This window comes from Heterodontus francisci, chromosome 1 (assembly GCF_036365525.1).
Source record: "Heterodontus francisci isolate sHetFra1 chromosome 1, sHetFra1.hap1, whole genome shotgun sequence".
Taxonomy (NCBI): Eukaryota; Metazoa; Chordata; class Chondrichthyes; order Heterodontiformes; family Heterodontidae; genus Heterodontus; species Heterodontus francisci.
The window spans coordinates 42430331-42452680 of NC_090371.1; the positions used below are offsets into that span (position 1 = coordinate 42430331).

Here is a 22350-nt window from a genome sequence, read left to right on the forward strand (position 1 = left end):
CACTTGAGCATCCCTGATTTTAATCACTCCATTATTGGAGACTATGCATTCAGTTGTCCAGCCCCGAGCTCTGGATTTCCCTCCCTGCACCTCTCCACTTCTCTACCATGATTTCCTCCTTTAAGACAGTCCTTAAAATGTACCCCTTTGACGAAGCTTTTGGTCTTTTGACTTAATATCTCCTTATGCAGCTCAGTGTCATATTTTGTTTTAAAATGCTCCTGTGAAGCGCTTTGGGACGTTTTATTGTGTTGAAGCTATGTAAATATAAGTTGTTGTTGTTAACTGTGCTCTGCTAAAACATGACATGACCAGTATAGCATCTATCATTCTTAGATCTATTTCAGCTTCTAGCCTAGCTAGAGTTCAACACCATTCATTAAGTCTGCTTAATGTTTAATATCTCTATTGAACTATGTTGAATAAAAGGGAACATCTTGAGGGGCATAAGCTGATCAGAGACAGTTGGCATGATTTTATGAGTGGTAGGTCACGCTTGACTAATTTAATGCATTTCTTTGAGAAACTGTCAGGTACATTAGATAGAGGAGGGAGAGAGAGAGAGAGAGAGAGAGAGAGAGAGACAGAGAGAGAGAGAGAGAGAAAGAGACAGAGAGAGAGATTGATTTGGACTTTAGGAAGCATTTGACACTGTCCCATATAGCTGGCTACTTCAGAAGGTCCAACCCCTTGAATATATGGAATTAAAATGGATCAGTAAATGGTCGGTTGGTGAACAATAAGTGGTAGAGCATGGGTATCTGGTTGTCAGCCAGTTACCAGTGAACTGCTACCAGGTTTAATATTAGAGTTGTTGCTGTTTATAATTTTTTATAAATGATTTAAAGGAAGGAATTATATCCAAAGTGTCCATATTTGCATATTATATCAAAATGTGATCAGTGGAAAATGATAACCATAAATGCACAAAAATTCATAAAGATGTTGGCAAGCTCAGTGGAAAGAGAAATGGCACATGCAATTTAGTGCAGGGAAATGTAAAGAGAGTAAGCAGAGTCAAGGTTGGTGTGGATTATGTGCTAAATGAGAACATACTGAAAGTACTGGAGCTAGAAAAAGATCCTGTGTTTATCTTCAATAAGTCACTAAACTTAAAAATGCAAAACAGGTGCACAGCAAGAGGTATAGCATATAAATCCAGAGAAATTATGTTGAAACTGTATTTTGCCCTGGTGGGGCCATGTCTGAAGTACTGTGGGCATTTTTGGATTTCCCATTTCAAAAAGGAAATTTGGTTATTGGAATGCGCGTACAGATTGATCCCAGAGCTTAAAAGGATGACATCTGCAGGGCAGACAGTGGCGTTGGGGTAATGTCACTGGGCTAGTAATCTAGAGGTCCAGGCTAATTTCTTGGGGACATGGGTTCAAATCCCACCATAGCAGATGGTGGAATTTAAATTCAATTAAGTAATAAATTCAGTTAGTTAATAAAAATCTGGAATTGAAAGCTAGTCTCAGTAATGGTGTCATGAAACTATCATCGATTGGTTCACTGTCTTTTACGGAAGGAAATCTGTTGTCCTTATCTGTCTGGCCTACATGTGACTCCAAATGCACAGCAAGGTGGTTGACTGTTAATTGCACTGTAAAATGGTCTAGCAAGCCAGTCAGCTGTCAAGGACAATTAGGGATGGGCATTAAATGCTGGCCATGCTAGTAACACCCATATCCCATGAAAGAAAGAAAAACTGAGGAAAGACTGAATCTTTTCACTCTTGGAAATAAGAGGCTGATATATGCTAGGAAATTATGAAAAGATTTGGACAAATTGAGCCCAAGCTTTTCTACTATGAATTTTCATACATAGGGTCATATTTACAAATAAGGGACAATGGAAGAAAATAAGAAATGTGGGAGCAATTTCTTTACTAAGACAAAGCAGCCCCCTTGACCAGCACTCCATTTACCACGTTGAACATTCATTCTCTCCACCACCAGCACAGTGGCAGCAGTGTGTAGCATTTACAAGATGCACTGCAGCAATTCGCCAAGGCTCCTTCGACAGCAGCCTCCAAACCTGCAACCACTACTACCTAGAAGGACAAGGGCAGCAGACGCATGGGAACACCACCGTCTGAAAATTCCCCTCCAAGCCACGCTCAATCCTGACTTGGAACTATATCACTATTCCTTCATGGTCACTGGGTTAAAATCCTGGAACTCGCTCCCGAACAGCACTGTGGGTGTACCTGCACCACATGGGCTGCAGCAGTTCAAGGCGGCAGATCACCACCACCTTCACAAGGGCAATTCGGAATGGGCAAAAAATGCTGGCCTTGCCAGCGACGTTCACATCCCAAGAACAAATTTTTTAAAAGAATAAAAGCAAGATACTGCAGATGCTGGAAATCTGAAATAAAAACAGTAAGTGCTGGAAATACTCAGCAAGTTTGGCAGCATCTATGGAGAGAGAAGCAGAGTTAATGTTTCAGACGAAAGGTCACTGACCTGAAACGTTAACTCTGCTTCTCTCTCCACAGATGCTGCCAGACCTGCTGAGTATTTCCAGCACTTACTGTTTTTCTTTTATATAAGAAAAGGAGTGTTAAGAATGTGGGACAGATTACCATTACAGGTGGCACAATAAGAAATCTCTGCAGGTTTCAAGAAGGAACTAGACAGGTTCTTATTATCAATTGGGATTCAGGGTTCTGAGAAATACACCGAGGGAATATTGTGAATAGTTTGGTTAGATGACAGATGAACAATGGGCTACCTTCAAAGAGGAGATCATTCGGGCACAGTCAAGGTATGTTCCCTCGAAGGGGAAGGTAGGGCAAACCAATCCAGAGCTCTCTAGATAACAAAAGAGGTAGAGTTTAGATAAAGAAGAAAAAGTGTGCTTATGACAGATGCCAGGTAGAAAATACTATTGAGAACCAGGCTGAATATAGAAGGTCCAGAGGGGAAGTGAAAAAGCAAATAAGAGAAGCAAAGAGAGAGCATGAAAAGAGAATGGCAACTAGCATGAAAGGGAATCCCAAACTTTTCAATAGACATATAAACAGTAAAAAGGTGGTAAGAGGACAGGGACAGATTACTGACCAGAAAAGGGATTTACACACGGAGGCAGAGGGCATAGCTGAGGGATTAAATGAATATTTTGCATCTGTCTTTACCAAGGAAGAAAATGCAACCCAGACAAAGTTGAAAGAGAAGGTAAGTCAGACACTAGAGGGGTTTAAAATTGATAAAGAGGAAGTATTAGATAGGCTGTCTGTACTTAAAGTGGATAAAGCACCAGGACCAAATGAGATGCATCCAAGGATACTGAGGGAAGTGAGGGTGGAAATCGCAGAGGCACTAGCCTTCATTTTTCAGTCATCCTTAGAATCGGGATGATGCCAGAAAACTGGAGAATTGCAATTGTTACACCCTTGTTCAAAAAAGGGTGTAAAGATAAACCCAGCAATCACAGGCCAGTCAGTTTAACTTCGGTGGTGGAAAAGCTTCTAGAAAAAATAATTTGGGACAAAATCAATAGTCACATGGATATGAGTTAATTAAGGAAAGCCAGCTTGGGTTTCACGTTTCAGGGAAAATCACGTTTAACTAACTTGCTAGAGTTTTTTGAGGAGGTAACAGAGACGGCTCATGAGGGCAATGCTGTTGATGTTGTGTGCATGGACTTTCAAAAGGCATTTGATACAGTGCCAAACAGACTTGTGAGCAAACTTGTAGCTCATGGAATAAAATGGACGGTAGCAGGGTAGGGGAATAGAACTGAGGGAATTGCTCTTTCAGACATTCAGTGTAGACACGATGGGCCAAATGGCCTCCTTCTGCACTGTAACGATTCTGTGATTCTGAGATAGAGCGACAGTCTTCTCCTGCCTGAAATTATCATACTGCTATGCATGTTATGCACTGAGATGAGCCCCAATGGATTTCAAAAAATAATTAGGTTCTTACCAAATGGGATTCACGACTATTATAAATGTTCCAAGGCTCTTCATCTGCTTGAAACTGTTACTAACTAGTCTCTTGAAATTCAATTGCAGCACCTCTGCTGAGGCCAGCTAGATCACTATGGACCAGAAATCAAACTTGTAACCTTCCTGATCTGTTGGCTCAACTACTCCCGACCTTATACAGCTGTCATTGGGGCACTGCAGTTAATGGACAGGAATATAATCCTCAGTGCTTTATTAACTACATACAGGGATTTCTACTATCCAGAATGTGGAATAATGCCTCTTCCAATTCATAAGCTCTGAATGCTTCCTAACCCTGTCAATAGTTAAGTTCACACTATATTGAATATCTTACCATAACAATCATTTCAAGCCCAGAAATTACTGGTGATTTTAATCAACAGTCACTTACGTCTTTTGTCCAACATTTAAATACAAGTGTTAGCCTGTTTATTTTAAGTGGGATAATACATCTGATATTGGACAGAAAAGAATCATACAAGGAATTAAAGGTTCATTCACTAATGTCTACAATGCTAATTGTTTCCTTAAACATTGTCCAAACTACTAGGCATTTGAAAAAAGACATGATTAATCTTCATTAAAGCAACCCAATTGCCAAAGCAGTAAGAAGGAACAGGAAATGGCACATAGCCAATATCTATACTTAATTATTTCTACATATACTCCTTTCTAACTTCAGACACTAAATTCTTACATCTTGGTATCTTACTGTGCTGTGTTTTCCCTCAGTCCTTCGCAGAATGTTTATTCCTGCCACGATGCACCACAAACTACCAGTAGCAAACCAGCAGAGATACTTAAAGGCTGCTTATAATTAGATTTAATTGGATGCAATATCGGTAGGGATAAAATTTGCATGACATTGTCTACTTAATAATCTCTGTGTCTGTTCGTTCATTGGCATCATCTTCTTCCCAGAAGGTTGACTGTCATGGATCTCCATTTCTGTCTGTCCTTACACATTCTGCATAGGTCAACTACATCCAGTCCATTATATCAGTCAGCTACTTTCTTCCCTCCTTCCCTCTCCTACGTTTTCCATTGATCTGTCCTTCCAATAATTATCTCTGTCTGCCTTCTGCTCTAATGATGTGACCGAAGTATTGTATCTTTCTCTCCTTGATGTTATGCACTAATTTCCTCTTTTCTATGTCTAAACCACATACAATTAGTGATAAAGTTCACATCAGGCTGAAACTATGACCATCAATTTTGATCAATTGAGTTGGGGAGAATAAAATTCAATAATTTTAAGAGGAAAATAATACCTATCAATAGTGCTTTTAAGTATTCCCCACATACACATATTATTTAAGAAAATTACGTGATTTTATGTTAGAAGCATCTATCCTCTCATGAAGTACAGCCAGAGTCAGGATTAATGGGTCTTTTTCGGGTTGGAAAGCCATAACTAGTTGGGTGCCACATAGATCAGTCCTAGGGCCTCAACTATTTACTATCTATATTAATGACTTGGAGGAAGGGACAGAGTGTAGTGTATCCAAAATTGCGGATGATACAAAAATAGGCGGAAAGGCATGTTGTGATGAGGACACAAGGAATCTGCAAAGGGAAAGAGATAGGTTAAGTGAGTGGGTAAAAACTTGGCAGATGGAGTTCAATGTGGGAAAGTGTGAGGTCATCCATTTTGGTAGAAAGAATAAAAAGGCAAATTATTATTTATATGGAGAAAGACTACAAAATACTGCAGTACAGAGGGATCTAAGTGTTCTTATACATGAAACACAAAAAGTTAGCATGCAGGTGCAGCAAGTAATTAGGAAGGGAAATGGAATTTTGACCTTTATTGCTAGGGGGTTAGAGTTTAAAAATAGGGAAGTCTTGTTCCAACTGCAGAGGGTGTGGGTGAAGCCACACCTGGAGTACTGCATACAGTTTTGGTCCCCATATTTAAGGAAGGATATACTAGCATTGGAGGCAGTTCAGAAAAGGTTCACAATGCGGATTCCTGGAACGAAGGGGTTGTCTTATCAAGAACGGCTAAACAGATTAGGCCTTTATTCATTGGAATGTAGAAGAATGAGAGGTCTTCTTCTTCTTCTTTGGCCTCCTTGTCTCGGGAGACAATGGGTAAGCGCCTGGAGGTGGTCAGTGGTTTGTGCAGCAGCGCCTGGAGTGGCTATAAAGGCCAATACTAGAGTGACAGACTCTTCCACAGATGCTGCAGATAAAATTGGTTGTCAGGGCTGTTTCGCAGTTGGCTCTCCCCTTGCGCTTCTGTCTTATTTTCCTGCCAACTGCTAAGTTTCTTCGACTCGCCACATTTTAGCCCCGCCTTTATGGCTGCCCGCCAGCTCTGGCGATCGCTGGCAACTGACTCCCACGACTTGTGATCAATGTCACAGGACTTCATGTCGCGTTTGCAGACCTCTTTAAAGCGGAGACATGGACGCTTGGTGGGTCTGATACCAGTGGCGAGCTCGCTGTACTTGGGGATCCTGCCATCTTCCATGCGGCTCACATGGCCAAGCCATCTCAAGCGCCGCTGACTCAGTAGGGTGTATAAGCTGGGGATGTTGGCTGCCTCTAGGACTTCTGTGTTGGAGATACAGTCCTGCCACCTGATGCCAAGGATTCTCCGGAGGCAACGAAGATGGAATGAATTGAGACGTCGCTCTTGGCTGACGTACGTTGTCCAGGCCTCGCTGCCGTAGAGCAAGGTACTGTGGACACAGGCTTGATACACGCGGACTTATGTGTTCCGTGTCAGTGTACCATTTTCCCACACTCTCTTGGCCAGTCTGGACATGGCAGTGGAAGCCTTTCCCATGTGCTTGTTGATTTCTGCATCGAGAGACAGGTTACTGGTGATAGTTGAGCCTAGGTAGGTGAACTCTTGAACCACTTCCAGAGCGTGGTCACTGATATTGATGGATGGAGCATTACTGACGTCCTGTCCCATGATGTTCGTTTTCTTGAGGCTGATGGTTAGGCCAAATTCGTTGTAGGCAGCCGCAAACCTGTCGATGAGTCTCTGCAGACGCTCTTCAGTGTGAGATGTTAATGCAGCATCGTCAGCAAAGAGAAGTTCCCTGATGAGGACTTTCCGTACTTTGGTCTTCGCTCTTAGACGGGCAAGGTTGAACAACCTGCCACCTGAGCTTGTGTGGAGGAAAATTCCTTCTTCTGAAGACTTGAACGCATGTAAAAGCAGCAGGGAGAAGAAAATCCCAAACAGTGTGGGTGCGAAAACACAGCCCTGTTTCATGCCACTCAGGATAGGAAAGGGGTCTGATGAGGTGCCGCTACGCTGAATTGTGCCTTTCATATTGTCATGGAATGAGGTGATGATACTTAGTAGCTTTGGGGGACATCCGATCTTTTCTAGTAGTCTGAAGAAACTACGTCTGCTAACGAGGTCAAAGGCTTTGGTGAGATCAATGAAAGCAACGTAGAGGGGCATCTGTTGTTCGCGGCATTTCTCCTGTAGCTGACGAAGGGAGAACAGCATGTCAATGGTCGATCTCTCTGCTCGAAAGCCACACCTCAGGGTAGACACGCTCGGCCAGCTTCTGGAGCCTGTTTAAAGCGACTCGAGCAAAGACTTTCCCCACTCTGCTGAGCAGGGAGATTCCACGGTAGTTGTTGCAGTCACTGCAGTCACCTTTGTTTTTATAGAGGGTGATGATATTGGCATCGCAAATGAGAGGTGATCTTATTGAAACATATAAGATTCTAAGGGGGCTTGACAGGGTAGATGTTGAGAATATGTTTCCATAGTGGGGAAATCTCGAACTAGGGGACATAGTTACAGAATAAGGGGGTCACACATTTATAACTGAGATGTGAAGGAATTGCTTCTCTCAGAGGGTGGTGAATCTCTGGAACTCTCTACCTCAGAGAGTTGTGGAGGCTAGGTCACTAAATGTATTTAAGGAGGAGGTAAATAGATTTTTGCAATCTCGGAGAGTAAAGAGTTATGTGGAGCAGGCCCTGAAGAGGAATTGAGGTCTGGGACAGGTCAGCCATGATCTTACTGAATGGCGGGCAGGCTTGAGGGGCTGAATGGCCTACTCCTGCTCCTATTTCATATGTTCTTATGTCCTCACTCATTGCTAGTACCAATGTTCTACAGCCAGCCTGCAGCAACTCCATTTATGTACTTGAAGACTGGAGCTTCAGTCTGGCCTGAAAGCTGACTTAGAAGTATCTAACTTCAAAAAACGAAGTATAAGCTGAGCAAATAACAACATCCAGGTAGTAGTGGCTTTCTCAGCTAACATCCAAATGGTCTTTCTGACCAATCCTTATGTAAATAAATTGAGTTAGGACAGTACAATTAGTGTTAGAATACTAATGTTCAGAGCCACCAGACAAATTACACAAACAAGTTCAACTGTATGATGAAGTTCCTAGTTTTAGCTGCCCTGAGCAAGAAGCACACAAATGAAAACGTTACCACTGCCTTACAGGGCAGACTAAAATCAGATGATTACACGTTGTCAGTTCCAGGTACAAGAAAGTGACCAAATATAAGAGATACTGATCATAATCATATATTCTTCCAGAAAGACTTGATGCACAAACTATTGATTAGCTTTTACTGAGAGCCTATTCCATACATCAAATATTCTGCATGAGTTTTTTTTGTTTCCTGATCTCTAGTCTCACAATCGAAAGATAATTATGTGGAGGGCGATTCAGCTCTTATATCTTGTATCACTCTAATGGTTAGGTCTCTGCTCTCAGGACTGTTTATCCCAGTCCTGAAGTAATCTTTCAGTAACGAGCCCAGCAAACAGCAAACCCTGTCGAGTAACTATTTCTGAGTGACAAGAATTTATCATATGCCTTCACATGATTCTGACTGGGGATTATATATTAGCATGGATTGAGGATTAGGTGACAGACAGAAAACAAAGGGTAGGAATTAACAGGTCATTTTTGGGGTGACAACCTCTAACTAATAGAGTGCAGCAGGATTAGTGTTTGTCCCTTAGCTATTTACAATCTGTATCAATGACTCGGAGGAGGGAACATGTCTAATGTGTCCAAAATAACAACAGAAACTGCTGGAAATACTCAGCAGGTTAGGCAGCACCTGTAGAGAGAAAAGCAAATTTAACGTTTCAAGTCTGATGAAAGGTCACACACCGGAAACGTAACTCTGCTTCTCTCTCCACAGATGCTGCTGAGTATTTACAGCACTTTCTGTTTTTATTTCAGATTTCCAGCATCTGCAGTACTTTGCTTTTGTATTATTGTAATGTGTCCAGGTTTGCTGACAAGCTAGATGGGAAAGTAAGGACAACATAAAGGGGCTGCAAAGGGATATAGAAGCAGAGAAATTTACAAGAAAGAGGCCATTCGGCCCATCGTGTCCGCGCCAGGCACAAGTAGCCATCCAACCTAAACTCACTTTCTGGCTCTTAATCCGTAGCCTTGTAGGTTGCGGCACTTCAAGTGCATATCCTCGTACTTTTTTTTGTTCTTTCATGGTATGTGGGCATCCCTGGCAAGGCCAGCATTTGGTGCCCATTCCTAAGTACCCTCGACAACTGAGTGGCTTGCTAGACCATTTCAGGGCAGTTAAGATTCAACCACACTGCTGCAGGTCTGTAGTCATATGCAGGCCAGACCAGGTAAGGACAGCAGATTTCCTTCCCTAGAGGACATTAGTGAACCAGAGAGGTTTTTACAACAATCGATGACAGTTTCATGGCACCATTACTGAGACTAGCTTTCAATTCAGATTTCTATTAATTAATTGAATTTATTAATTGAAGTTAAACTTCACCAGGTGTCGTGGTGGGATTTTGAATCCGTGCCACCAGGGTATTAGTCTGGACCTCTAGATTACAAGTGACATTGCCACAATGCCACCATCTCCCCACTAAACGTTAAACATTTTAAATGTTATGAGGGTTTCTGCCTCTAACACCCTTTCAGGCAGTGAGGTCCAGATCCCCACTACCCTCTGGGTGGAAAGAAGTTTCCCCTTGAATCCCCTCTAAACCTCCTACCCTAAATCTATGTCCCCAGTTATGAACCCTTCAACAAAGGGGAATAGGGCCTTCCTAACCACTCTAGCTAGACCGGTCATAATTTTATACACTTCAATTAGGTCTCCCTTCAGGGACCTCTGTTTCAAAGAAAACAACCTTAGACTATCCAACTTTTCCTCAATACTAAAATTCTCCAGTCCAGACAACATCTTAGAAAATCTCTTCTCCAACATCTCTGGTGCAAACACCTCCTTCTATAGTGCAGTGACCAGAACTGCATGCAGTACTCCACCTGTGGCCTAACTAGTGTTTTAGTTCCAGCGTAACTCCCAGCTCTTATATTCTATGCCTCAGCTAATAAAGGCAAGTGTCCCCTATGCCTTCTTTACCACATTATCTACCTGTCCAGTCACCTTCAGGGATCTGTAGACAGGCATTCCAAGTTCCCGCTATTCTTCTACAATTCTCAGTATCCTACTATTTATTGGGTATTCCCTTGCCCTTTTAGCCTTCTCCAACTGCACTACTTCACACATCTCCAGTTTGAACTCCATTTGCCACTGCTCCGCCTAGTCCATTGATGTCTTCCTATAGTCTACAGCTTTCCTCTTCATCATTCACACGCCCAATTTTTGTATCATCTGCAAACCTCTTAATCATACCCCCAACATTCAAGTCTAAATTTTTATATATACCTTGGTCCACAAGGGACTTAGTACTGAGCCCTACAGAACCCCACTGGAAAGTGTCTTCCAGTCACAAAAACGCCCGTCAACCATTACCCTTTGCTTCCTAAGAAACAGCAAAATACTGCAGATGCTGGAACTCTGAAATGAGAACAAAGAGTATTGGAAATATTCAGCAGGTCTGGCAGCATCTATGGAGACAGAAACACAGTTAATGTTTCAGTTCTGACCTCTCATCAGAACTGACAAAGGTTGCCAGTTCTGATGAAAGGTCACTGACCTGAAACGTTAACCTCTTGCTTCCTGCCAATTTTGGATCCAACTTGCCACTTTGCCTTGGATCCCACGGGTTTTTATTTTCATGACCAGTCTGCCATGTGGGACCTTATCAAAAGCCTTGCTAAAATCCACACTGACTACATCAAAGGCACTACCTTCATCGACCTGCCTTGTTAGCTCCTCAAAGAATTCAATCATGTTACTCAGACACGAACTTCCCTCAACAAATCCATGCTGTTTTGCAAAACTTGCAACATTGTGCTAAGCTAAGTTTAATACAAGATAGAAACTGCAGTCTATTTTTTTTCGATCTTCTAATGTGCTGTGACTAGATTTAAAAGAATAGCCATAAAAACAAAACCAGAGAATTAAGAAAAAGTCTCAACCACCAAATGACAAATCCCATACAAAATACTGTCATGTGACATTGGGAGCACAAAACTTTAAACTTTGCTATGTTAATCCCACCCCATTTTTTTGTGCTGACTAATTATGTATATGTATTAGTGACAGACCCTGCCATACACTTCAAGAACCACAGTACACTGTTGTGCGGAATGCGCTTGCAAGCAGCACTGTATGTGTATATGGACATTTTTGTATGTATGGAACCTGTTATCAGAATCTACTTCTAGCACATCTTGCGCCAATAATCTATATTCTTGTCTCAGGTTTAACTGTATGCAACATTTTTTATTCGTTCGTGGGATGTGAGCGTCGCTGGCAACCCCAGCATTTATTGCCAATATTCAACTGCCCTTGAGGTGGTGCTGATGAGCCACCTTCTAGACCCCCTGCAGTCCATGCAATGTAGGTACACCCACACTGCTATTAGAAAGTAAGTTCCAGGCTTTTGAGCCAGCGACAGTGGAGGAATGGCGATATAGTTCCAAATCAGGATGTCACGTGACTTTGAGGGGCCAGGGGCACAGGGGTGGCCGGGGAGGTTGGGGGGGCCGGGGGGGAAAGAACTTGCAGGTGGCGATGTTCCCATGCATCTGCTGCCCTTGTTCTTCTAAGTGGTAGAGGTCATTGGTTTGGAAGGTTTGGCGAGTTTCTCCAGTGAATCCTGTAGATGGTTCACTTGCGCCGGTGGTGGAAAGAGTAAATGTTTAAAGGTGGTGGATGGGATGCCATTTAAACAGATTGCTTTATTCTGAATGGTGTCAAGCTTCTTGAGTGTTGTTGGAGCCGCACTCCAGGCACAGTATTGCATTACACTCCTGAGTTGAGCCTTGTAGATGGTGGACAGGCTCTGGGGAGTCAGGAGGTGAATCACTTGCTGCTGAATTCCCAGCCTTTGGCCTGCTCTTGTACCCACAGTATTTATATGGCTGGTCCAGTTATGTTTCTGGTCAATGGTAACCCCAAGATGTTGATGGTGGGAAATTTAACAATGGTACGAATGCCACTGAATGTCAGTCAGAGACTGTTAGATTCTCTCGTTGGAGAAGTTCATTGCCTGGCACTTGAGTGGCATGTATGTTACTTGCCACTTATCAGCCCAAGCCTGAATGTTGTCTTGGTCTTGCTGCATGCAGGCATGGACTGCTTCAGTATCTAATGACTTGCAAACATCCCCAATTCTGACATTGTGATAGAGGGAAGGTCATTGATGAAGCAACTGAAGATTGTTGGGCCTAGGAAACTACCCTGAGGAACGCGTACAGCAATGACCTGGAGCTGAGATGAGATTGAGCTCCAACAACCAGAACCATCTTCCTTTGTACCAGGTATGCCTTCAGCCAGTGGTGTGTTTTCCCCCTGACTTCAACGTTGCTAGGGCTCCTTGATGTCACACTCATTTTTTATTAATTTGTTCTTGGGATGTGAGCGTTGCTGGCAAGGCCAGCATTTATTGCCCATTCCTAATTGTCCTTGAGCAGGTCAAATGCTACCTTGATGTCAAGGGCAGTCACTCTCACCACACCTCCTGAATTTAATTCTTTTGTCCATGTTTAGACCAAGACTGTAATGAGGTCTGGTGCTGAGTGGCCCTGGCTGAACCCAAACTGAGCATCAGTGAGCAGGTTATTGCTGAGTAACTGCCGCTTGATAACACTGTCGACAACACCTTCCATCATTTTGTTTTATGATCGAGGGTAGCCTGATGGGGCGGTAATTGCCAGATTGGATTTGTCCTGCTTTTTTGTGGTCAGGTCATAACTAAGCAATTTTGAACATTGTTGGGTAGATGAAAGTGTTGTAGCTGTACTAGAACACCTTGGTTAGGGGCGTGGCTAGTTCTGGACCACAAGGCTGGGATGTTGTCAGGGCCTTTGCTGCATCCAGTGCCTTTAGCTGTTACTTGATATCATGTGGCATGAATCGAATTGGCTGAAGACTGGCATCCATGATGCTCAAGCCCTCAGGAGGCTGAGATGAATTATCCACTCAAGACTTCTGGCTAAAGATGGTTGCAAATGCTGGTTTATGAGTAGAATGAGCATTTACAGATTTTAAAGTTTGTATACATATTGTCTTGGCTGAAGGCTGTTGTAGTTTCACAATGACCACAGAGACAATACACTTTGCATAATGCTAAAGTCGGCACACGCACGGATTTACAAATGGGAAATCATGTTTGACAAACCTGTTGGAGTTTTTTGAGGATGTTACTAACAGAATTGATAAAGGAGTTGGTGGACATAGTATACTTGAATTTTCAGAAGGATTTTGATAAAGTCCCCCACAGGAGGTTGGTTAGCAAAATTAGAGCACTTGGGAAAGGAGGTAATGTACTGGCATGGATTAAGGATTGGTTAACAGGCAGAAAACAGACAGTAGGAATAAACGGGTCATACTCATGTTGGCAGGCTGTGAGTAGTGGGCTACTGCAAGGATCACTACCTGGGCCCCAGCTGTTCACAATATATATCAATTATTTGGATGTGGGGACCAAATGTAATATTTCCAAGTTCGCAGACGACACAAAGCTCGGCGCGAATGTGTGTTGTGAAGAAAATGCAAAGTGGCTTCAAGGGAATTTGGACAGACTTAGTGAGGGGGCAAGAACGTGGCAGCTGGAATAAATGTGGAAAAATGTGAGGTGATTCATTTTGGTAGGGGGAACAAATGTGCAGAGTACTTCTTAAATGCTAAGAGATTAGAAAGTGTAGATGTATAAAGGGACATGTGTGTCCTTGTCAATAAGTCACTGAAAGCTAACATGCAGGTGCAGCAAGCAATTAAGAAGGCTAATGGTATGTTAGCCTTTATTGTAATAGGATTTGAGTGCAGGAATAGTGAAGTCTTGCTTCAATTGTATAGAACCTTGGTTAGACCGCACCTGGAGTACTGTGTGCAGTTTTGGTCCCCTTACTTAGGAAGGATACTATTGCCATAGAGTGCAACGAAGGTTCACCAGACTTGTTCCAGGATGGTGGGACTGTCCTATGAAGAGAGATTGGGGAAACTGGGCCTGTATTCTCTAGAGTTTCAAAGAATGTGAGGTGATCTCATTGAAACCTACAAAATACTTAAAGGGATAGACAGGGTAGATGCAGCTAAGATGTTTCTCCTGGTTGGGGAGTCTAGAACCAGGGGAAACAATTTCAAAATAAGGGGGAAGCCACTTAGGACAGAGATGAGGAGAAATTTATTTACTCAGAGGGTTGTGAATCTTTGGAATTCTCTACCCCAGAAGATTGTGGAAGCTCAGTCATTGAGTATCTTTAAAGTAGAGATTGACAGATTTCTAAATACCAATGACATAAAGGGATATGTGGATAGTGTGGGAAAAAGGCATTGAAGTGAATGATCAGACATGATCATATTGGATGGCAGAGCAAGCTCGATGGGCTGAGTGGCTGATTCCTGCTCCTATGTTCCTATGTCAGGGGGAGCCAGTGGATGTGGTCTATTTAGATTTTCTGAAGATTTTCGATGAGGTCCCACACAGGTTGGTAAGCAAAATTAGAGCACATGGGATTGTGGGTAATATATTGGCATGGATTGAGAATTAGGTAACGGACAGAAAACAGCGTAGGAATAAACAGGTCAAATTCAGTTTGGCAGGCTGTGACTAGTGGGGAACTGCAAGGATCAGTGCTTGGGCCCCAGCTATTCACAATCTATATCAATGATTTGGATGTGGGGATCAAATGTAATATTTCCAAATTTGCTGATGACACAAAACTAGATGGGAATGTGAGTTGTGAGGAGGATGAAAAGAGGCTTCAAGGGGATTTAGATAGGCTAATTGAGTGGGCATGAACATGGCAAATGGAATATAATGTGGAAAAATATGAAGTTATCCACTTTGCTAGGAAGAACAGAAATGCAGAGTATTTCTTAAGTGGTGAGAGATTGGGAAATGTTGATGTCCAAAGGAACCTAGGTGTCCTTGTACATAAGTCACTGAAAGCTAACATGCAGGTGCAGCAAGCCATTAGGTAGGCAAATGGTATGTTGGCCTTTATTGGAATAGGATTTGAGTACAGTAGTAAAGAAGTCTTGCTGCAATTGTATCGAACCTTGATGAGACTTAACCTGGAGTATTGTGTACAGTTTTGGTCTCTTTACCCAAGGTAGGATGTACTTGCCATAGAGGGAGTGCAACAAAGGTTCATCAGACTGATCTCTGGGATAGCAGGATCGTCCTAATGAAGAGAGATTGAGGAGACTGGGGCTATGTTTTTTTGTTCATTCATGGGATGTTAGCATCGCTGGCTATTTATTGCCCATCCCTAATTTCCCTTGAGAAGGTGCTGGTGAGCTGCCTTCTTGAACCGCTGCAGTCCATGTGGGATAGGTACACCAACAGTGCTGTTAGGAAGGGAATTCCAAGATTTTGACCCAGCGACAGTAAAGGAATGGCAACATAGCTCCAAGTCAGGATGGTGTATGGCTTGGAGGGGAACTTGCAGGTGGTGGTGTTCCCATGCACCTGCTGCCCTTGTCCTTCTAGGTGGTAGAGGTCACGGGTTTGGAAGGTGCTGTCTAAGGAGCCTTGGTGCGTTGCTGCAATGCATCTTGTAGATGGTACACACTGCTGCCAATGTGTGTTGGTAGTGGAGGGAGTGAACGTTGTGAATGGGGTGCCAATCAAGTGGGCTGCCAATCAAGTGGGCTGTTTTGTCCTGGATGCTGTCGAGCTTCTTGAGTGTTGTAGGAGCTGCACCCATCCAGACAAGTGGAGAGTATTCCAACACACTCATGACTTATGACTTGTGCCTTGTAGATGGTAGACAGGCTTTGGGGAGTCAGGCAGTGAGTTACTCGCCGCAGGATTCCAAGCCTCTGACCTGCTCTTGTAGCCACGGTATTTATATGGCTACTCCAGTTCAGTTCTGGTTAACGGTAACCCCCAGGATGCTGACAGTGGGGGATTCAGCGATCGTAATGCCATTGAATGTCAAGGGGAGCAGACACGATGGGCTGAATGGCCTCATTTTGCGCCGTAATTTTTCTATGGTTTCTATGGTTAGATTCTCTCCTCTTGGAAATGGTCATTTTCAGGCACTTATGTGGCGCAAATGTTACTTGTTACTAATCATCCCAACCCTGGATGTTGTCCAGGTCTTGCTGCATTTCTACACAGACTACTTCAGTACCTGAGGAGTCACGAATGGTGCTGAACATTGTGCAATCAGCAGCAAACATCACCACTTCTGACCTTATGGTTGAAGGACAGTCATTGATAAACCAGCTGAAATGGTTGGGCCTAGGACACGACCCTGAGGAACTCCTGCAGTGATGTGCTGGAGCTGAGATGATTAACCTCCAACAACCACAGTCATCTTCCTTTGCGCTCGGTATGAATCCAACCAGCAGAGAGTTTTCCCCCTGATTCCCATTGAGTCCATTTTTGCGAGGGCTCCTTGATGCCATATTCGGTCAAATGCTGCCTTGATGTCGAGGGCAGTCACTCGCACCTCACCTCTTAAGTTCAGCTCTTTTGTCCATGTTTGAACCAAGGCTGTAATGAGGTCAGCAGCTCAGTGACCCTGGCGGAACCCAAACTGAGCGTCACTGAGCAGGTCATTGCTAAGCAAGTTTCGCTTGATAGCACTGTTGATGACACCTTCCATCACTTTACTGATGGTTGAGAGTAGACTGATGGTATGGTAATTGGCTGAGTTGGACTTGTCCTGCTTTTTGTGTACAGGACATACCTGGACAGTTTTCCACATTGCAGCGTAGATGCCAATGTTGTAGCTTGGCTAGGGGTGCAGCAAGTTCTGGAACACAGGTCTTCAGTACTATTGTCAGAATATTGTCAGGGCCCATTGCCTTTGCAGTATCCAGTGCCTTCAGTCGTTTCTTGATATCACACGGAGTGAATCGAATTGGCTAAAGACTAGTATCTGTGATGCTGGGGACTTCAGGAAGATGCTGAGAATAATCATCCCTGAGCACTTCTGGCTGAAGATTGCTGCAAATGCACAATTCTCCAGAGTTTAAAAGAATGAGAGGTGATCGCATTGAAGCTTGCAAAATTCTTGACAGGGTAGATGCAGGAAGGTTGTTTCCCTCGGCTGGAGGTCTAGAACCAGGGGACTCAATCTCAAAATAAGTAGTAGGCCATTTTGGATTGAGATGAGGAATTTCTTCACTCAGTGGGTGGTGAATCTTTGGCATTCTCTACTGTGGGCTGTGGAGGCTCAGTCATTGAGTATATTAGAGACAGAGATCGACAAATTTCTAGATATTAAAGATATCAAGAGATATGGGGATAGTACAGGAAAATGGCCCTGTGGTAAATCAGCCATGATCTAGTTGAATGGCGGAACAGACTTGAGGGGCCAAATGGCCTACTCCTGCTCCTATTGCCTTTGTTCCGATGAGTGCATAACCAGTTCAACTGACCAATCAGCTTCACAATTGTTCTGTCTCTTCTTTAGATATATCATTTTCTGTGATGACCTAGTACGATTAACTGGGATGGGAGCAATACTCTCTAAATAGCATTGTTGATTTAAATCTATTCCAGACCTATCTTAATATCGAAAGCACATATTTCAAACCAAAAATTTGAAAGCTCCAAAAGCCTGATTCCCAATTTTAAATTCTACTCCAACAAGACATTTCTCAAATTCCGCAGTACCACCCCCATAAAATCATCAATATGCATCATGAAGGTGCCTGGAAGTTTTCCCTTATGGCCAATAAAATATTGCAGGATCTGCTTTTAGTTGAACACAACTTATTTTCAACAAAACAGATCTCATCAAAAAATATCACACCCTGGAGGCATTAGCCATAGACACGTTTATTTAGTTTCCATCGTTTTCCTTCTGAATCCACTGGCTCTTTGGGCAGTTCAGAAACACTTCTCTCTGAAAAGTATTGCCCTGCAGAAATGTGGTTTTTACTTCTATTGATCTACACTCTCATGAATATGTGGCCAGAAGAGATAAGAAGATTTAAAATTACTTTTCCAGCTGTGGCACAGTCCAACCTATCACCTACGCGCTCTACAAAACCCCTAGCAATTCGCCTCACTTTAGCTCCAGTCCCATCTGCAAGGACTTTATCAATACAAATCCACCAATGTGACAACGCTTATCGGGTACCTCGGAATAAACTCTAAACTCTGACCAATTATCTAATTCTCTTTGTTTTGCCTCTATTAGTTTATCCCCATGTACATTGGCAGTCACTAAAACTTCATGATCATGAGGACCTCTGCCTCTAGTTCTGTTCTGGGACAGTTCTGTGGCCTTTACCTCATTGCCTAATCTATTCAAGCTACGGCCTCTACTTGCACTTTTATTTCTGTTGGGGCTACTATTGGTGTGGGGGTGGGGGGTCTTTCTCCGGTATGTGATTGTTTTCTGATGCAAGACTCACTTCCGGACCCACGATCAGTACTTGTACTACACTTTCTTACTCTCCAATGTTTCACCCCATTCTGCCAGTTCATGGAGCTCGCTTCGTGACGATCATCCTAAAAATTCAACCAACTTGCCAGCAGCTTTTCCTGCATTTCCCACAATTGTTGCATCCCTCCATTCAGTAGACCCCTCTGGAATAAATATCACCTGAGTACCCACTCTGGGCAACTGGCCTTTGGATGCAATCGCACCAAACATTTCCTGGATTAAATTCTGTCTGGGATGGTCTTATACAATGCCTGAATTCTCAGAGACCTCAGATGAAAGCCCATCTCCCTGCATGTAAAGCATTCAAATGTGCAGAAAAAATGGAGCTAATTATAGTACCTTCCAGCCTAGTAGGTCTATCGCACGACACAGAAGACAATTTGGGATTTCTCCCATAGACTAATTGATTGGGACCATATCCTCGCTTGGAGTGAATTATTTGAATGAACCACCCTTGCTAGGGCAGTTGTCAACTTGCAGTCTGGTTGATCAGCTAAAATTTTATGCAGCATTTCATCGATCACCACGATTCCTTTCGCGGAGTACACTGCTAAAAGGACGTTCAGCTGCAATATTCATGATCATGCTGTTCATATTTTCACACATATCTCTGAACTCATCATTGATTAATGGAAGGAAATTTGCCAGTCAGAAACTTTGCTGGTGCCCCAAGTCCAATCTCTATCCATTTCTCCATGATGTTGTCTATACTAACTTTTTGTCCTTACTAAGGATTATTGTAGAAACATCAAATCTAGCCACAAGGTCTACAAAAATGTAGAATGAAAATCTTCCTGTCTTTGTCCCATATCTTTAGATCCATAGCAACTACCTCATTAAAGTCACGTGCCAATGGAAGGTTTACAATAAATAGGACATGGCAACACCTTTTGATACTTTTTACAGATTTCACACTTCTCACTAATCCCTTCTATTAGCCTTGTATATCTCCATCAATCACATCTGCACCTTTTTGTAAGATCTTTAACCTGACAAGCAGGGTGAGCAAATTATCTATGTAACTTCAAAATACTTAACTTTTTTCCCTGATTCTTATCACCTGCTTTTTTTTTCTTCATTTTGTGGGATGTAGGCATCGCTGGCTAGGCCAACATTTATTTCCCATCCCTAAATGCTCTTGAAGCAAGTGGCTTGCTAGGCCATTTCAGAGGGCATTTAAGAGTCACCCACATTGCTGTGGAGACACATGCAGGCCAGACCAGGTAAAGACAGCGGATTTCCTTCCCGAAAGGGCATTAGTGAAACAGATGGATTTTTACAACAATCAACAACGGTTTCATGGTCACTGTTAGACTAGCTTCTTAATTCCAGATTTATTAATTGAATTCAAATTTCACCATCTGCCATGGTGGGATTTAACCTGCGTCCCCAGAGCATTAGCCTGGGCTCTAGATTACTAGTCCAGTGACATTACCGCTATGTCACCACCTCCCCATGATACCAATAATACTTGTCTAACAGACAGACTGGTGAAATGGGCAGACACACATCTAACATGCTGATGAGAAAACATCAGGTTTTGTTAAGGGGCTATAATAATGTCCTGACTGGGTAAAGTGCAGATCCACCAACTTTCTAAAAATTATTGCCTCTGCCAATTACCCTCAATCTGTATCCTCTGGTTACCAATCCTTCTGCCCTTGGAAAAAGTTTCTCATTATTTACTCTATCAAAACACATGATTTTGAACATCCCTACCAAATCTTCCATTAGCCTTTTCTCAAAAGAAAACAACCCTATTTTTTCTCATCTCTCCATGTAACTGAAGTCATTCGTCCCTGGTACCATTCTAGTAAATCTCCTCTGCACCCTAAGACCTTGACATCCTTCCTCAGGTGTGGTGTCCAGAATTGAACACCATACTCCAGCTAAAACCTAACAAATGATTTATCAAGGTTCAGCATAACGTCCTTGTTTTTGTATTTATGCCTCTATTATTATTATTGGCTATAATTCACAGGCGAGGATGATTGTCTTTCATGAGTCCAAAGATGGCTGATGGGGCCAATTCGGGAGCTACAGACTTTATGGCACGTAGGACATTTGTTGTCATGTGGAATGTCTGGTTGTGTGTTATTAGTTCTTTTCACCACTCTCGCTTTTCCTCTTCGTTTAGTCATTGCTGGGTCTCAAAATGCTGGGATCCTTCCCACAGATTCTGCCTCCATCTGATTCAGTCAGGGTGATGGTCTCCCAGGAGTTGACTTCAATGCTGCATTTCTTCATGGCACTCAAAGTCTATGCCCCTTCTTGTAAAGCCAAGGATCCAGTATGCCTTTTTAACTAACAGCCTTCTCAACTTTTCCTGCAACCTTTTTAAATTTGTGTACATACCCTCACAGGTCTCTCTTCCTGAACCACCTTTAACATTGTTTAATTTATTTTATATTGTATCTCCTCATTCTTTCTACCAAAAGGTATCATTTAATTCTTCTCTATATGCAATTTCATCTGCCCATTTCACCAGTCTGTCTATATCATCCTGAAGTCTGTTAATAACCTCCTCATTGTTTACATTTCTGAGTTTCATACAGACCTTGAAGATATATTCTGTTTACACAAGTCCAGGTCATTATTATATATAAATTAGAGTGGTCTTAACACCATTGTATATTTCCCTTCAGTCTGAAAAACAATAATTCACCACCACTCTCCACTTTTTGTATCCAGATAGCCACTGTCCCTTTAATCGCACGGGCTTTAATTTTGTTAACAAGTTTATTATGTGGTATCTAATGCTTCTACAAAGTCCATATACCCAACATCAACCGCATTAACCTCATCAGCCCTCTGCTACTGCATGAGAACTCAGGCAAGTTAGTCAAAGTTGCCTTCAACAAATCCGTGCTGCCGTTTATTACTAACCCATATCTCACAACACGCCAGATCTGGTTTGCGAGTGGCCTAGCAGAAATACTTGCCAGGGCCTGATAGTCTTTTAGTGTCTGATCTAATGGTGTTTTTATTGCACCCTGAAGATGGTGGCAGATCTCCAATATGTAATAAGGGGAGGGTGGGGGGGAACAGACGGTACCTGCCCCAGGCAGCCGAAGGTCGACCCTCTCCCCCTGGGCAGAGGCGGGAAGCGTTGTTAGGCGTTGCTAGGTGTCGCTAAGCGCGCATCACTACCACCCGCCCGCCGCCGACCCACAGCCCGTGTTTACATCACATGCTCCCCAGCTTCCTTTCAACTACCAAGACCAACCGCAAATATCACTTACCTGTCGATAAAAACGAAAGGCCCCGACCCCATGGGCCGTCAGTCAGTGATGAGCCCCAGCCCACCTCCAAATTCTCTTCAAACCGCCTCCCGAGCCTCGCGCCACCCGGTAACTGTTGACAGAACGCCAGAGGATGCGCGATCGCCGCACGGTGCAGCAAAGCGCAACCCGATTGGACGTAGTAACCGGTTCGCTACGCAACTACCAAACGAGGCTGCGATTGGACAGCACCTTCCCTAAAGACGAGGGGGCGGGCAGCCGCAGCTCGGGACAGTAGCTGTTTCTGGGGCCAACTGTTGGTGGGTAAGTCAGTAGTTTGAGTAAAGTTACAGTGCTGAACAATTGCTGCTTTCAGTAGACTCGTCGCTTATTAACTTAACGAGATAAAGA

The 22350-nt window shown here is 43.1% G+C and overlaps 1 protein-coding gene across 4 annotated transcripts in view; it reads right to left on the minus strand.

The window, feature by feature from the left end:
* ccdc142 (coiled-coil domain containing 142) overlaps positions 1-22116 on the minus strand; it is a 318889-nt gene extending 296773 nt beyond the window's left edge. For all 4 annotated transcript variants that reach the window (XM_068029624.1, XM_068029614.1, XM_068029644.1 and 1 more), the window contains exon 1: positions 21961-22116. The gene's annotated coding sequence lies outside the window, so the exon portion shown is untranslated. The remainder of the gene's footprint in view (positions 1-21960) is intronic.
* Positions 22117-22350: the final 234 nt, after the last annotated feature.